Raw genomic sequence first — 14370 nt, forward strand, 5'->3', positions numbered from 1 at the left:
CTTTCACTTTAAGGAAATGAATATTTAACAAGGTTTACAGATATCTTTCTTACACATTTCTCTCTCTACCAGATGTAGAGAACTCAACTGCCTCTTCATTCATGAGGTAAGAGTGTGTTGAAGGGGTTACTGCCTGAGAAGAAAGCATCCTCAAAACACATTCCTGACTCAGTTATTCATCTGTCTGGGCACATATTTTCCCTCACAGGTAGGAAAGGGATGGTCACTTAACTCCACTGGCAACGCTGATTAAAACTGATACCTGGGTGCAGCGTTTTAGTGGATTCGGCCAACACCGAATCAGTCATTTGTAAAAAGGAGCGAGCAGGTGCTACAGCAGCTCTTGCCTCTAGATGGGTAGAAAACAACACAAAGCAAGGTTTAAGGAGTTACCAGGGTCTGACAGAATTCCCTTTCCCTGAAGCTCTTCAAAGACAGAACAGCCACTCATTTTCTTAATTGTCTAAATATGTCTCTGACTAGTTTTTAAGGCCCCCTCCAACCATCATTGGTTGGGAGCCAATGATTCTAAAAAATCAGGGTGGGGGTCTATCAGCTGGAGGGTAAAACAGGCTTACAAACAACCAAAGGCAGGGCCTACAGCACAGGTTTTGGTAATTTACGAAAACCCAAAGACAAGCAAAGAGAAAGTCGAAGAGAAAAGCAATTTTAAAGGAGTCTCTCAGGTGTCCCAAATGGCCCCCAAATGCTGCCTAATATTCACATCACAGAGAAGCAAACAGCCAAGATGTTACCCTCCAGAGGAGACAGCTCATTTTAGCTGCAGGCCTGGAAAATTTTACTTTTTCAGGTGCTTCATTATTTTTTAGATTCCAGGCTACCAAGTGCGCAGGTCTCTGCCAGCCTGCTCTTGTTTTCCCAGCTCCTCTTCATCGCCTCCTAATGGGGATCGCCCGGTTAAAAAAAAACCATGTGTCACACAGCAGAGATTACGGGCTGGGCAACCTGAGCTACAAAATCAAAGGAATGTGACCATAGGACCTCGGAAGGTAAGAATGCCGACAGCTGCCAAAGGTGAGAAGACACAAGCCAGAGTCTTTTCTTGCTGAAAGACAAGCTCCTGCACCCAGGAGAGAAGAGACCAAGTTCTGCTCTCTCTGGCCAGTAGGGAAAGTGCAGAGGCAGCTCCTGGAGTAGCCCTGAACCGGGCAGGGAAAGTTGTGAGGCCCTGGGACTGAGTGAGGAAGGCCAGGCAAGCACACACTGCAGGGCTGGCTCCCCTGGCCAGGGCCACAGGCAGGGCCCTCTGGTCCAGGCCTCTTGTCAGGCGTCCTCTGGTGAGCAGGGCGGGTGGAGAGAGACAAAGGACACTGCGGCGCTACAGAGGTGAGGAAGGGACTGTGCACAAGGTAGGGCTGTTTCTACTTAGTGGCCAAAATAGGTTTCCTATTTTTAAAAGCTGATGCCACCATTCCCCCCAGGAGGACAAGCTAGCCACCTGCTCGGCACCAGCTTCCTGCGGGGATGCTTGCGCAGCACCGCGGGCTCGGGCAGGTGTGAGCAGCTGGGTGCACCTGCCTTCGGGTCTGTGCACCTGGCCGGCCAATCCCGCCCTCACACCCCCTGCTCCGCACCCACGGAGGAAGACGTGAGCCAACTTCTCGAGTTCGTGGCTGTGCTGGGGGTGGGGAGGGCAGCGGCTGGAGGAGGCAGGAAGGTAGAAGCCCTCCGACCTGGAGACTGCACTGCTCATCATGTTTTTAGGTTAAAAGGGAAAAGAAACAAAGTAGGCAGCAGAGGGGGGCTGCAGGGTGCCGCTCCTTTTCAGGCATTCCTGGCATTGTGCGTAAAAACCAACTCTAAAAACTCGCCCAGGTTGACAAAAAACGTGTTTGCCTGTCAACTAAGGAAGAAAAAGGGGAAGAAAAAAAAGGAAAAGACCCCCTGAGGTCCAGGGAGGCAAGACTTCAGGCTTCAGGCCCCCCCTCGCCGCCCTCTCCCTGCCCCGCCCAGGACACCCAGGGGGAAGCCGGGCGAGCGAGGCTGCGCTCCCGCCAACTCCGGGGACCCGGGGCGCCGTCGGGGCGCCGCCGCCGCGGACACGCGTCGCCGCGGGGCCACGCCCTCTGCCACCTACCTCCAACATGGGAGAGGCGCCCTTGCTCGGCAACGCGCAGCCCAGGAGCTCGGCGAGAAACTTTGCCATATACGAGCAGTGAGGCGGGTCCCTCCCGAAGCGCTGCACCCGTCCTTCCCGGCGCCGAGCCCCGGCGGCGAAGTCTCGCCCGCAGCTCGCCGGCCGGCGCGGCCAAGGCGGGGGGCTGCCCGGCGGCGGGGGCCGGGTCCGCCGCAGTCCGCGGGGCGAGGGCGCAGCCCCGTCCGCCCTCCCGCTGCGCGCGGCGGGTTCGGGCGCCGCGCCGCGCGCCGGCCTCTCGCGCTCGGTGCCGGTAGCGCCCGAGCAAGGGAAGGGCCCCGCCGAGGGGGTGGCGGGAGGGCCAACGGCGCCGCGGGGCGGACGGCCGCGGGGCCAGGGCAGCCGGCGGGCGCGGCGCCGCGGCGCAGGCACCTGCCGCCCGGCCCCGGGCGCGGACACTCCCGCGACGCCGCTGGCCCGGAGCCCCGGCCCTAGGCTCGGCGGGAGGGCGGGAAGCCCAGGCGGGGAGGGTCTGCCCTTGCGGGCCCGCGGGGCTGACCCACTTCCCCAGATTCCCCTCCTCCGTGCGGAGGGCGGTGCAAGGGGCGCTGCTCCGGCGGCTGCGTGACCCCGGCGAGCGACAGCGGCGAGGCGCCAGCTGCCCAGAGGGCTCCCGCACCGGCCAGCGCCCCCCCGCTTTCCGAGGGAAAGGCTCCCGAAGCCCGGCAGGAGGAACCCCTCGGGTTAAAGCGCCATGGAAGGGGCAGGCACAGGTAAGCCCCAGAGGGGAAAGGTGGCCCCGCAGGCACAGGGAGGCCGGCTGTGCGCCCTCGTCCCCGCCACAGCTCCCTCCGCCGCCTTGGCTGGACTGGGGTTCGGGTGGGGGAGGGCGGCTTGGCCAGGAGACTGATAGCAGACAGGTGTGGCCCTGTTGTTCTTCCCAAGCCTTTAAGGCTTGTCTTTTAATGAGGGAGACACTTTTAGGACACGTGACCTACGTTATCTATTTATGTTGCATCCCTATAGCTGTACATCTCGGAGTCTGTGGTGCATAAAAATAACCCGAAGAGCTTGTTAAAACTAGATCTGCTATTTTATTAGGCACCCAGGAGATTCTGGTGCAGGTAGTACTCTGGCTGGGCTTTGAGAAACATTGTCCTGTCTTGTCAAATCCACAGGTCAGCACACGCAAGAGCTGTAAAAGCATTAGGTTGGTGACACACACCTTAGAAGAATTTTGTCAAATCACGTAGTTTCATATGCAAGGAAAACAGAACTAGAAAAGTTCTTAATACTTCACCGGGTCACATTGTATTAGAGACTCCAGGAGTATAGGAGCATTCTATAAATGCTTGTTTGGCCAAATAGAAGATGGATGGTTGGATAGATGGAGATGAATAGCTGGGTCCAGATGTCCTGATTCTCATTCCAGAATTCTAGCTGGTACAGCAAACTCACTGTGAATTTAAGGAAGGAAAGGGGGGAGGGGTGTTAAATTAGTTTGAATATGGCAGGCAGCTGCTCAAACTCTTTCAGTTGAGTATATTTCATAGTAAAGAGATTATCAGAAACATAAAATCTCTGGTTTATTCAAGTTTGTTATCATATCAAAAAATCAAGCAGTGTGCTAACTAGGTGCCCTCTGGGCTACACTAAAAAGAAAAAGGAAGGGAAACTAATATGCAATGAATACCTGCAATTGTCTCAGGGACTGTGTCCCTAGGTTAGACCATGGGCTCCGGGGGAAAGACTACCTGAATTTAAATCCCACTTCTGATGTGTAATAGCTGTGAGACTTCAGGCAAATGATTTTACTTCTCTGTGCTTCAATTTCCTCATTTGCAAAGTGAGCATAATAATAAAGGTAGCGACTATATGTGGTTTGTATTCGTTTTCTCCTTCTATTACAACTTAGCGTCTTAAAGCAACACGCTTTTATTATTTCACAGGTCTGTGGGTTGGAAGTCTGGACATGCTCAAGTGGATTCTCTGCTTAAGGACTCACAAGGCTGAAGCCAAGATGCCAGCCAGCTGGTCCCTTATCTGGAGGCTCTGGGAAGAATCCCCTTCCAAACTCATTCAGGTTGTTGGTGGAATGCAACCCTTGCAGCTGTAGGCCTGAGGTCCTTGTTTCCATGTTGCCTGTTGTCTGGGGCTGGCCCTCTGCTCCTAAGCTTGCCCAGGCTCTTCCTCGTGTGATCCTCTCCATCTTCAAAGCAGCAACTGCATCGGGTCCTCCTCATGCTTCAAGTCTCTCCAACCTCCTCTTTTGCCAACAGCCACAGAAAAGGTCTTGCTTTTAAGGAGCTCGTGTGGTTATATGATTATAATACCTAGGGCTGTCTGGATAATCTGCCTAGTTTAAGGTCAACTGATTAGTCACCTTAATTACATCTTCAAAGTTTGGCCCCATCGTGTGACATAATCACAGAAGGAACACCAGGGGTGAAAGCCGTGGGAGTGTCTAGAGTCTAGGTTCCTGTGATTGTTCTGAGGGATAAGTAGATGCATGCATTTCATTCACTTGGAGCAGTGCTTTAAGCATTCAATGAAGGTTAGCTGGGGGTGTGTTTTTCTACTCATGTCACCTCATTTGATTGCCACTACAAGTCTGTATTATTTTAAAGGTGGGAAACCGAGAACCAAAAAGATTGTCCAACACCACACAGCAGGTTAGCTGCAGAGCCAGGAATCAAACCTAACGTAGCTGCCAACCAAGTCCATAGTTATGCTATTATACGATACTGCATCAAAGAAAGGTGGCAAAGGACAGGCAATGCTTATTTGAGGAACTGAGACTTGAGGAGTGTGACAATAATGAGGAACAGAAGGAATATTTATAGATAATCACTTGCCATATGTGAATAATATGTGGTTTAGGTGCAAAAAAGGCTGACCTATATATCATCTAAAATGAGAAAATCTAACTGAACTGTTGTTGGTTAGTGAGCAGAGGCATTTTCTTGTGATATTTGTCTTCGGAGGCTATACGTTCACTTTCGATTTAGACTCTTTCCTTCAATGAGCTTTTCCTCTCCGTGCCTCCTCCCCTCTGCCATCTTGAGTCTTGCAGTGTCAAAAGGAAATAAACATTTCTGGAGGGCAGACACCCATTGACCCAGCCTTGAGAGCAAGAACATTGTCTGCTGCTGCCATGTCTATTTCCTGCTGTACCTCGCTGGTAGAACAAGGACAGACACCCAGCTCCCTTTCCCCTGCCCCCAAAAAAGGCAAAGCAAACAAATAAATAAATAATCTCATTATCCCAGGCCCTCCTCCACTTAGGACTTGACCACAGTATTAATCACTAGGAGGATTGTTCATACTCCTTGACTTAGCATTCCCATTTCTAGAATTCACCCTTAGAAAATAATCAGAGAATCACTGGAAGATTATTACATTTAAAATTGTTTCATACCCATAGGGGTAAGTGAGTGTCTTTTTTACTGAAACAGTAACCACTGTGATTAAAAGAGCAGGACTGGAGTCCAGCTGCCTGGGTGTGAATTCTGGTTCTGCCACATTCCTCCTGGGTGATCTTGTGCAAGTCACTTCAGTTCTCTAAGCCTAGGTTTCCTTATCTGGAAAATAGAAACAATAAAAATACCTACCTTATAAGAATTTAATTAGTTAATACTATCATAATATTAACTTATTAGAGTGATTATTATGTTCATATAATTAATATACTAATATTATGCCTGATCCATAGTAAGTAATAGTAATAAATGCTAAGTGTTAGGAGGGTTTTTATTAATGATATATCCTCAACTCCTGGCCTAGAGCCTGGCACACAGTACTCAATAAAAATTGATTGAATAAATGGATGGACAAACAAGTAAGCAAAGAGACTTGTTGCAGCATTATATGCCCAAATTTATAAACCATATAAAATTCAACAGCAGAGATTGTTTTAATATATTATAGTTCATAAATATAGTCAGCTTTCAGTATGTTCTAAAAGATTGTTTAGTGACCTAGAAATTTTCCTTTGTGTAATGTCGGTGGGGGGTAGCATAGAGTACATGTAGTATGTGCTAACTTTGTAAAATGTTCACATGTATACACAGGAGGAAAATGAAATATACGAAAAGGCAATAATAGTTCTCTTTGGGTGATAGGATAATGGATTATTTTTCTTTTCTTCTTTACACATTCCTGAGTTTTCTATTCTTTGCAGTGAACCTGAGCAAAACACCAATTCTAACACTTTTTTAAAAGACCCCATCATGCCCAGCTGGGCGTGGCTCAGCAGTTGAGCGTTGACCTAGGATCCAGGAGATCACGGTTCGATTCCCGGTCAGGGCACATCCCCTGGTTGCGGGCTCCATCCCCAGTCTGGGGTGTGCAGGAGGCAGCCGATCAATAACTCTCTCATCATTGGTGTTTCAACTCTCTCTCCCTTCCTCTCTCTGAAATCAATAAAGATATATTAATAATAATAATAATAAAATAAAAATAAAAGACCTTGTCATTAAGAACTTGGACATTAAAAGATGTTATCAAGCTAATCTTAACTGACTTAAAATCTTATCCCTTTCATAAAACATTTAGAATAGACCGGTTAACACAACTAAATCTACTATACTGATACCTCCTTTAAAAAAATCTCTGTTTGTGAAGAGGCTTTACTAAATATCATCTAAAATTTGATTTTAAAGACACTCATCTTTGCTATAAGAGCTGACTGTCTGGTTATTAACATTACCCATGACCTTGGGAATGGCCAAGTCATAAAAAGCAAATATAATCTATTTTTAAAACCTATTTTCTCTTTTTATTTAGTTTAGAGGCTAATGTAGAAGTTGAATAAAGCTCTGGAAATGATAATTTGCCTAGAATGAGTAATATTTTTTCTATGCGAACCCATTAAGAGTACCACGGTCACGTATGTTGCTTCCTTTGGGGCTCTCAGGAAGGGCTGGAGTTGCAGTTACTGTAAATACTGTGCTTCAGTATGGTCAGAAAGTAGAGCAGTCTGATTAATCAACTGTTTCTACTAATTGTAGTCTCTACAACACATGAATTACCACTTTTCAAAAAATTAGGCTGTCATAAATTGCAATTAACACTGAAACTCTACTGAAGGTTTCCTAATTCTTTGATGATTCAGAAGGCACTTCCGTGTCTCTCAGGTTGTCAGATCCGCCAGCATAAAAATCATTTATCCCAATAGGACGGCTGAGGGGAAACGCTGGTTAGTAGGAATTTTCAGTTGAGAGAAATATAAGCAAGCCAGGTTTCACTGTTTACAAGGCTGAGTGTCTATTGAGCTCTTTAAGCACCTCCTGAGAAAGGCGCTCTATTTGTCTGAGGTGTTATAATTATCATTCCTCGGGAATACAATGGTAACGTTCTGTTTCACAACAAAGGAAACTAGATTACAAGTTATCCTACAACCTCCCGCCTCCCAGCAAAGACCACACACTGTATAGAGTTACAATGGGGCCAATTACAATATCTTTTCATGCGCTGTATGTTCCTTTGGCTTTTGATTATCTGAATGGATTTCATACCAAATAGCAGCTACTGGCAGCAATCAAAACAATTTGGGGGAAAATAGTTCCATCTTCTGTGTTCAAGTGGTGCTATTGATGGAAACTTAATATTTGCCTCATTTCTTTCTTGGTACAACAAGCGAGCAAGTGGCTTCAGTCCGGGTCCCCATTCTGCCTTACTGAGAAGACGGGTGGGAAATCCTAACATATACCAGGCCTTTTCCAACAGTATTTGCTTGAAGCCCAAGTCCATCAAAAAGAGAGTGTTTTTAAGAATTCAGTCCAATCGACCATTCCCCTCCCCACCCAACTTTACAGAATCAGCAGCACAGGAAGATTAAGGGTTTTGCCCAAGTTTACACAGCATATTGGCAGAGTGGGGCCAGATTCTAAGTCTCCTGATGGTCCGCTCTTTCCATTGAGTCATGCCCACTGTGGGAAACTCCACATCTTCTCTAAACCATGCCTGTGCTGAAAGACAGCTGGGACAAGTGAATGGACAGGCTCTTGGCTCTGGCCGGAAACACGCCATTCCCTGAAGGCTGCCTCAATTCTAACTATCCGGAGAGCCCGGATCTGCTCTGCATTAGATATTCAGTGAGATTGAGGAGTTCTAGACAAGGGCACCCCCAGGGCTCCATCAGTCTCACAACCAATACAGTTCAAAGGGGACTCAAAGTCAGACCAAATCTAAACACCTGGGGGAGGAGAGGGTAAGGATAATCCTGCACCACCCTGAAGGTCGCCCTGAAGGTGGTGGTTGCCATCTAACCACACAGCTCCATGAGCTCTACAGCAGCCACATATTTAAATCAAAGCTTTTTTAAAAAAAAATACTAGCCCTGGCTGGTGTGGCTCAGTTGGTCGGGCATCATCCCATGCTCCGAGAGGTTACCTGTCTGACTCCTGGTCAGGGCACATGCCTGGGCTGTGGGCTTGATCCCCAGTAGGGGGTGTGCAGGAAGCAGCCAGTCGATGTTTCTCTCTCACATTGATGTTCCTCCCTCTCCCTTCCTTTCTCTCTAAAATCAATATAAAAGCCCGTTTTAAAAAAATACTATTTCTATTTTCTTTGTTCCTTCCCCTGTCAGCCTTGACCCCTCAGTTCTCCATGGGCAGAGGTGTGTTTCAGAAACATCTTCAGCAGCCAAAACAGCACAAGTCATGATGTGGAATCCACACTTTTTCTCCATCCTTCACGTCTGCTCTGCGATGACGGTGACAGTAGCCAGCGTGGTTGTACGAGGGAGGCACTGCACTGGGCACTTGCATATATTATTATACATTATTATATTTGATCATTTCAACTCTTTCTGGTAACACTATCATAATCCCTACTTTATAACTGAAGGAAAATACAGCGCAGAGATGCTCATTACCTTCCCAAGGTCATGCAGCTAGAGAGACGAGGCATCCAGGCAGTCCTCCAGAGCCCGCATCCTTCCCCTGCCTCCCTCCCTCCATCATTAGCCTAGAAGAGCAGCAAGGAATTGGGCTGTTTCAGCAACACAGCCCCCCTCCTGTAGGGAGAACTGAATGTGAAATGAGTTTAAAGAGGAAGCCTTAAATATACACTGTCCAGTGACAATGCAAAGTGTGCTGACTAAATAAAAATGAGCAGAACGGAAGAATTGTGACCCCTGTGCCCTCAAGCCTGCACAAAAGCATATTCCAAGCTCACCTTCCCTTAGTCACCTCCTGCCCAACACCGGGTTGCTGAGTAATGCTAGGAGAGTTCCAATAGTGCCCACACCCAATTTTCATGTAAATTAAAGAGCTTTTCAAATCCCCTGCCAAATTTCTCTGGCCTAAGTGGAATTTTAAGTTAAGAACTCCATCTGATTAACTTGTTTTCATCTTTCAAAGCTGAAGATCCTCATATTTCAATTATCTTAAATGACACAGGGTTCCAGGTCAAAGACACCCAACATCTAAATAACTACAGTCCTGCAATGAACTATAGCTACTAGGATAGGCCCATCAGTGGTCATAAGATTTCCCCTGAAGGAACAAATACGTTAAAATTTCATCAGTCAGAAAAACAGCATTCAAATTTAGCCTGGGGAGAACTGTCAGAGATCCAGGGTCTAATCTGCACTCACTGGGGATGCCTGCAGTTTAATCCCAACCACCTCATGGGTGCATCACAAGATCTCATAGATATTTATTAATTTCAAGCACATAGTTCTGTTAGGGGGTACATGGAGATCAGAAAAGGGGAAACCAATTATTTAAATATGCAAGGTCACCCCCAGGGCTCCATCAGTCTCACAACCAGCACAGTTCAAAGAGGTCTCAATGTCAGACCAAATCTAAACACCTGGGCGTGGGGGGGAGGCAAGGGTAAGATTAATCCTTTGCTTTCGGTTTGAAAATAAAATGAAAGCAAATATAATTGTGAAAAGGGTGACCCTGGTAACCTACCCCAAAAGACAGGGAAAACAGAAATGATCCAAACTAAAAGGCTTTGGTAAAAAAGGGAAAAGAAAGAGAAGAAAAGCCAGGCTCTTTGTGTTTGATTCTGCAAACATATATTATGCTCACACTGAGAGCTGGCGGGCAGATGGTTGAAGCGCATACAAGGAATATTAAATGTATTTGGAACCCTCTTGCCCTCCTGATACAACACTGCTCGTGCCTAGAGGGCAAGGCAATCAGCACAAAAATGCCTACAAATCACTCAGATTCTGTCACTAACTGGGAAATCCTCACTGCCTCCCTGAGCACGCGGAGCAGGGATGGCAGGTCAGGCAGAGGGTCAGAAGAAAAGGCTGAGCCTCTCCCTCTCTCTCTGTCTCTGTCTGTCTGTCTCTCACACACACACACATACACACACACAACATAGCACATCTCTTTGTATTCACAATGGTTTCTGCCATTAGAGACAGATCTGAATGAAATGGCACATGGAAAGCACCCAGGATAGAGCTTGTTCATGGGGCTTGATGTGTTTTTGCCATCTTTTCAGAGGAATGAGAACAGATTATTAGATTTTAAAGGCCAAAAGAAGCGAAGAATAAACAAATTACCTTGCCCAACTGTCCTTAACTTGGTATTTTCCGACGAGCAATCATTCCACAATGCGGCGGTCACACACATTTCCAGGATCCCACCTGGAAATAGCAAATCATGAGACAGAAGATAATTATTCCCAAAAGTAGAAATGCCATATCACTCTGGTTAACCTGAGCACCTAAATCTCTCTGGTTTATGAGTATTTGGGCAGCAAGATGCCTGAGAGCCTGGCTACACACAGTATGGTTCACAAACCAATTCCATTGGCACCACCTGGGAGCAAGTTAGAAATGCACACTCCCAGGCCCTGCCAAATCAGAGTCTTCCTGTTAACTAGCTCTAGGCGGCTCATCTGCTCAGGAAAGCACTGCTCTGGAAAACTAAGCCCCACTGAGAGGTGTGTGCACATCAGGACACACACAAAATGATCTATCAGGGTGTGCAAAGAAATGTTACTTCTTGAATTTTTTTAAGTTCTGTTTATTTTTTATTTTTGTTTATGATTATCTCAGAAAAGAAATTCAGTTTCTCTACTCTTTGACATTTAGCTTGACAGTGGTACTTGTACAAACTTATAAATATACATATGTTGAAAGTATGGACTCAACAGTTTTTTAACTGATGGGCCTTTCCATTTAAAACTTGGGGTGATAATTAAGCTCTGGTCTAATAAGACTCTCTCCCTGTCCAGGAAGCTTCCACTATCACAGTTTGACTAGATGTCTCCTGCCTTCTCCCAATTACCTTATAACTACATACAGTGGTACATGGCAGGGTCCGTCTCTGGGAGAAGTTCAGGTGTGCCTAGGCCAGCATGCATCTCAGCTGGCTGGCCAGAGGACAGGGACACATGTACCACACTGACCCTTCTGCCTGAGATTTTCCCATAAACCTTACTTTATACCAACACCAATAATGTGTTTTCCCATAAACCTTATTTTATACCAATACCAATAGTATGTACGTTCAAGTCTTTTGCAAGACCCACATATAAACAGATAATCATCCTCCAATGAAATAATTAACTCATTTCATTTGTAGTAAATGCCACAAAGGAAAAGTGCAGGTGAGCCACGGAAACCTCCATGAGGAAGTGACATTTGAGTGGGGACCTAAAGGATGAACATGACTCGGGCACATTCAGGCAGGAGAATGAGCTGAGGAAGAATTTGAAACCGATTGAATTCTGAACAATGGCTGGTGTGGTTGGATGTCAGCTGGTGAGCAAGAGAGAAGGGAGCAGGGATAAAGCTAGAGGGGAAGACAGGTCCAGATGTTTGGGGCCATGTGAAGGATTTTGGACTTCATCACATAAGACTCTTAAGCCTATGGTGATGTCCCAGTTTGGGCTAATCCAAAAACATACCCCGAGGCAAGGACTGGGTACAAAAAGTTTATTTGGAAGTAATCGGGAAAGCTTGGTGAAAGCTGAAGACAAGGTAACAAGGAAAGCCAATAAGAGGGTCACTAGTGAGTGCTATGGGCAATTAGGGCTCAATTCTGGAAGGACCTTCTGGGAGACTGCATAAAACATGCCTCAGAACATTCCCATGGAGAGGAGGGGAAGCTAGACACATACCCACCAACTTTCAAACTTGTTTATGAGGTGCCTCTGCAGTGTTAACTCCCACCATGTCTGTAAGATGAGGAGGGGCCTACGGCTAGAGAATGTCCTCATCATGAAGGTACAAGCCCCATGGACAGGTAGAGCGAACAACCCGTCCCAGCTTGCCCAGGAACTTCTTGGACTTGGCACTAAGAGTCTTGAATCTTGAGAACTCCCTTAAGTCCTGGGCAAACTGAGATGACTGGTCACTCTAATATAGGAACTACCTGCAGGTGACCTCGAGTAGGTCAAGGGAATATGGGTGGGGCACTGGCAGCATCTGCAAAATGGCATCAAAAGATTCCACAACTATACTGTCTACATCCTGAAATATCAATGACACCTTGTTTCCAGAAAGACAGAGTCAATGACATACCTTAGTAATGCCCAAGAAGTTTATGAAACCGGACATTAAAAAATTCCAGAATGCAACAAATGTTATTGCCTCTAATAAAATGTCTGCATTAGTTTCCTATAACTGCTATGACAATCAATGCAAATGTAGTGACTTAAAACAGTGCATATTTATTCTCTTATAGTTCTGGAGCTGGAAGTCTAAACTGGTCGGCAGAACTATGTCCCCTCTGGCAGCTCTAGGGTAGAATCCATTTCCTTGCCTTTTCCAGATTCTAGAGGCCCACATTCCTTGGCTTGTGATCCTGCATCACTCCAACTGCTACTTCCACCATCAAATCCTGCTCTCTGACTCTAACCTTCCTACCTTCCTCTTATAAAGACCTTTGTGATGACCTTGGGCCAACCTGAATAATCCAAGACAATCATTCCATCTTAAAATCCTTAACTGAATTACATCTGCAAAGTCCCTTCTGCCATGTAAGGTAACATATTCACAGGTTTCAAGGATTAAGACATGGACATCTTTGGGAGGTCATTCTGTCTAACACAATGTCCTTGATTCTAAGGCACATTTAACTGTAAGATGTATATCAAATTAATACCAGCTTTGACAGTGGTAACCACTTCCTAATTCAATGTATATTTTTAATGTGTTTCCTGATTTCAGAAATGTGAAAAAATATGCACCTCTCGGATTAGAAAACCTATGATAATGCAACACATATAGCAGAGCTCTGTTTTCATAGAGGCTCAGGTTCTATATGCAAAGACTAAGCTGAGAAATGAAGACATTAATTCAACAAATATTTTTAAAATATGTACCCGATACTACACCCTGAGGGTGTAGCAAGAAGAGACACATCCCTGCCCTCCTGGAGCTTACTTTCTGATGAGAGAGGCAGACATCAAGCAGTTCCTCAGGGAGGATGAGTGCCATGAGGAAGAATAGAGCAGAGTGAGGAGCCAGACTGAGGATGTCGCAAGGCAGGTAGGGGACAACCTCCTTTAGTTGAGCAGGTCGGGAAAGTACGTAGAAGGTCATGTTTACATAGAGATTTCTGTGAAGCATAGAGAAAAGGATTTTAGTCAAAGGGCAGCCCAGCTACAAGGACTGTGAGGCAGAAAGAAGCTTGTGCTGGAACATTCACTAGTTCCAGGAAAGACATTGCCCAACTACCACTGTCCCCACTCTGCAACGTAACACTGCTCAGGTAATATTAACTAGGAAACTTTACAGAAAATTTTTTTGCTTGGGTGTGTGGTATGGTGGGACAAGAAGGGGAACAGAGCTAGAGGTGAGAAAATTCTTTGCTATAAAGCTACCATTTTGTTCCTAATTTAAACTTGTGTCATCTAGCCTATGATTAGGCCCAAAGGAAACATAATGCTCTCACCTCCCTGCTGTCTCTTCCCTTAACAACTAGTTTAGTTACTTGAAAAATTCAAATGCGGCCCGGCTGGATGTGGCTCAGCGGCTGAGCATCGACCTAGGATTCAGGAGATCCTGATTCGGGTTGCGGGCTCGATCCCCAGTAAGGGGCATGCAGGAGGCAGCCGGTCAATGACTCGCCCATCATTGATGTTTCTATCTCTCTCTCCCTTCCTCTCTCTGAAATCAATAAAGATTTTTTTTTTTATTCAAATGGGCATTTCTTCTTTTCTTTTCAAATGTACACTTGCAACACCCCAATACTTCTACCATCTGCATCCTAATGCACCTTACTCTTACCCCCCTGAAGCCTTGTCCCTTCATCAGAAAGCATGTGAACCTGTCCTGGGGAAAATAAGACATGGGCCTG

The 14370-nt window shown here is 46.2% G+C and overlaps 1 pseudogene across 1 annotated transcript in view; it reads left to right on the forward strand.

Annotated features, from left to right (window-relative positions):
- Window positions 1–1016: 1016 nt before the first annotated feature.
- The window catches only part of LOC308564199 (centrosomal protein 20-like), a 60652-nt pseudogene continuing 47298 nt past the window's right edge, over window positions 1017–14370 (forward strand). Inside the window, exons 1-3 of the transcript in view lie at window positions 1017–1035; window positions 1443–1626; window positions 2667–2868. The product of the transcript in view is annotated as a centrosomal protein 20-like (transcript). The remainder of the gene's footprint in view (window positions 1036–1442; window positions 1627–2666; window positions 2869–14370) is intronic.

The sequence above is a fragment of the Miniopterus schreibersii genome (genome assembly GCF_964146895.1).
Source record: "Miniopterus schreibersii genome assembly, chromosome: 1".
NCBI lineage: Eukaryota > Metazoa > Chordata > Mammalia > Chiroptera > Miniopteridae > Miniopterus > Miniopterus schreibersii.